This window comes from Vicia villosa, unplaced genomic scaffold, assembly GCF_029867415.1.
Source record: "Vicia villosa cultivar HV-30 ecotype Madison, WI unplaced genomic scaffold, Vvil1.0 ctg.000429F_1_1, whole genome shotgun sequence".
Lineage (NCBI taxonomy): Eukaryota > Viridiplantae > Streptophyta > Magnoliopsida > Fabales > Fabaceae > Vicia > Vicia villosa.
The window spans coordinates 989572-993502 of NW_026705205.1; positions in this window are offsets into that span (position 1 = coordinate 989572).

Below are 3931 nucleotides of genomic sequence, written 5' to 3' on the forward strand. Positions count from 1 at the left end.
GGTTGAGCTACCGGTTTAAAATCCTCCTCCATCATAATTTTATGCATACAATAAGCCGGACTAATCCCTTTTAGATCGGAAAGAACCCATCCTATCGCCTCCTTGTTCGCTTTCAACACATGAATTAATTTCTCTTCCTCCTTGTTAGACAATGAACCACTAATGATCACCGGCTTCTTACCACCTTCTTCAAGAAAAACATATTTCAAATGGGGTGGTAACATCTTCAATTCTAACTTAGTTTCCTCCACCTTTGGCTCATCTTTCAACTCCTCCATCTTTGCTTCAAAAGGACTTATCTCTTCAAAAACATCAAGATCTCGCAAACACTCTTCAATCTCTTTTTCTTCTTCTTCAATGAGAACATCAAGAGCTTTGGTTAATGTTTTCTCAAGAGGATTAAACACATGAGCTCGACTTTCAACTTGCATGATAACTTCCTCCATAGCATCAATTCTAAAACAATCACCTTTATCATTTGGATGTTTCATTGCTTCCGAGAGATCAAAACACACTTCCTCATCTTGGAAACTCAATTTCATCAAACCATCATCAATGTCTATCATCATCCTTGCCGTCTTCATAAAAGGTCTTCCTAGTATCAATGTGGTATCAACATCTTCCTCCATATCAATGACAACAAAATCAACTAGAAAGAAGAACTTGTCAACTTTCACAAGTAAATCTTCCGCTATCCCAAAAGGAATAGTTGTAGACTTATCGGCTAATTGAAGTGTCATTCTTGTATTTTTCATATCACAATGCCTAACCTCTTGACCATGGATAAGGGAATCAAATTGATACTTGAACCCGTGTCGACCAAACCTCTTCCAATATGAATGTCACCAATAGTAACTGGCAAAGTAACTCTTCCCGGATCTCTTTCCTTTCTTGGTAAAGTACTTTGAATGATTGCACTACATTTAGCATCTAGGATAACCGTTTCGGGCTCAGTGTAACTTCTTTTCTTTGTGAGGATGTCTTTCATAAACTTGGCATATTTTGGCATTTGCTCTAAAGCTTCACCAAAAGGAATATTAATTTGCAATTGCCGAAATATGTCCAGAAAGCGAGCATATTGCCTCTCATTATCTTTCTTTGAGGGAGCATGAGGGTAAGGTAGATTACGAACGGGAGGACTCATAACTTTCTTCTTTCCCTCTTGAATCTTTCTCTTTTTCTCTCTATTTTTTTCTTTTTCTTCCTCACTTTTTTCTTCACTCTCATTTTCAACTAACACTCCCTCATCTTTCTTTGGTTCTACTTCACTTTCTACCTCTTTCTCCTTTTCTATCCTAACTTCCTCCTCACCAACCTCCTTCTCCACTTCACTTTCAAGCACTCTCCCGCTCCTAGTTACAACCGCTTTGCAATGCTCCTTAGGATTGGTTTGAGTGTTTGCCGTGAATGATGGTCCGGTTTGCTTCTCGGCTAGTTGTTTTGCAAGTTGGCCGACTTGAGTCTCTAAATTCTTTATTGCCGCTTCATTACTCTTTTGATTCGCCATTGATGCTTGCATGAATTGATTTAGAGTCTCCTCCAACTTTGAAGGCTTGTCTTGAGAAGGTGTTTGTTGTTGATAAGGACTTTGTCTTTGTTGATAATTATCTTGTCTCCACCCTTGGCCATATTGTGGTGCATTAGGCCTTTGTTGGTATCCACCTTGATTTTGGTAAGGAGCTTGTCTTTGTTGATAGCCTCCTTGATTTTGATTCGCCATGTAATTCACTTCATTCGCCGGTGGACAATATCCGGTAGAGTGGTCTCCACTACAAAGCTCACACAACGCAATTTGTTTATTCTTGTTAGGATCTTGTAGCTCTTTGAGTTGTTGAGGTAACCTTGCCATTTGTTTTGTAAGCTCCTCCACTTGTTGAGAAAGAAGCTTATTCTGAGCAAGAATAGCATCATTGGTTCATAATTCAATAAGCCTCGGTTTCTTTTGAACAACTCCTCGGTTATGTTGCACCTGATGATCATTTCTGGCCATTTTCTCAATTATCTTTATTGCCTCCTCTGCTGTCTTAGCCATCAAGGAACCTCCAGCAGTAGCATCTAACAGAAGCTTAGGTTGTGGTTGTAAGCCATTACGAAAAATGTGAATTTGAGTAAGTTCATCAAATCCATGACTAGGACATTTTCTCAACATTGACTTATACCTTTCCCATGCCTCATTGAGAGTTTCATTCACACCTTGAGAGAACACTGAAATTGCTGTTTTTGCTTCAAGTAACCGTGACTGAGGGAAGAACCTATCAAGAAACTTTTCTTCTAACTCATTCCAATTTGTCATGGTTTGAGTGGGTTGGTCTAGATACCAATCCTTTGCTTTTCCAATCAAGGAGTGAGGGAATAATCTCTTAAACACCTGCTCTTCCTCTCTTTCAGGGGCTCCGACTGCTCCGGCAATTTCATAAAACTTTGTCAAGTGTGTATATGGGTCCTCATGATCAAGACCTGCAAAGGGACTAGCATAAAGTAGCTGAAGAATGCCAGTCTTCATTTCAGAATTTCTTGCATTGTTGTCATTTTGTGCAAACCGGGCTGCTCTTCTTGGACTGTTAGCACATGGTGGTCTAGGCGGTGGTGGTGGCGGTGGATCTTGGTCTCCATGGCCTGCCATCTCTTCTTCTATAACTTGTGGTGCTGATGAAGTAGTTGCTTCTTGGGCTAATCTTCGTTCTTTGGCTAGTTTCCTTCTTCTCCTGGTTTTACTGTTCAATTTCCTTGCGGTTCTTTCAATTTCTGGATCAAAAAGAAGCTGATCTGCTGGTACACTCCCACGCATAAACCAGAGCTGAAACACTAACCAAAAAGTGAGCAAAGACTAGGCAATAATAATAATATTTATACTCAAAACACACAAAAAGTATTGCTATGCTTATAATATCTTAACGCCAATCCCCGACAACGGCGCCATTTTGTTGGAAAGTATATGATAAGTATTTCTAGTATCGTCTCCTCAGGGATTGATGCGATATTATCGCCGTTCTACAGCTTAGTGTATTTTGAGTTAAGATTCTGGATGTTTTTAGTGTCATGAAAGATAAATAGCATGAAAAGAAAGTAAAGACAATAACTTAGGGTTTAAAAACGGTTTGGCAAAACTGTGTCAAGATTAGTTTTCATTAGCTTGCTTTTGAATATACTCTGATGATCATGTATATGAACATATCAATGATTAATACAATCACGTATCCTCTCGACACTGTTTATCTCTAAAGCAGTATCGTGATTGTTATTATATTAACCGTCAGATGATCTCTCATGCCGACAATTGACATAATAAACTTTAAAGTTTGATACAAGTGATTATCAACTCACAAATCTATCTCTAGAGTTTGATTATTGATAGATGAATACCCTTTTGGTCAAGATTTGAAACATATCTCTCAATAGTGTATCAAAACAACATATAAACATGAATACAAAGATATTCACCATATATTAATTGTAATACGGTGAACTGACTTTTTATCGAAATGTCGCGGTTAAGCAAGAGTCGCCACCGACTTTTATTTTATCCAATTTCTAGAAAGGCTAGAAGAACAGAAAAAGACCTTTTAAAAGATTTTGAGTTCGGGGGGTAAGTTATACAAAGGGAAGGTGTAAAGCACCGTTTGCATCCATGATTTTCCATGGGCTCTTAATTGCTTAGCTCACTTTTGAATTGTTTGAAATGTTTGAAATGCGTTTGGAAAAGATTTTGAAGAAGAACTTTAGCTTGTAAATAAGCGTAGTCTTTTTGAAAAGTTTCTTTGAAAAGAAGTGGGAAAAGATTTTGAACTTGAGTTTGAATTTGAAATAAGAGCAAGCAATTAATAGCAACTACCCTAAGTTTTTTTAAAATTGTTCTCTTAGTCTTTCGGGCGAAAGGGTCTATCCATACCATAAGAGGGCAGGAAGTCTTTCAATTGGATGTGAAGGGACG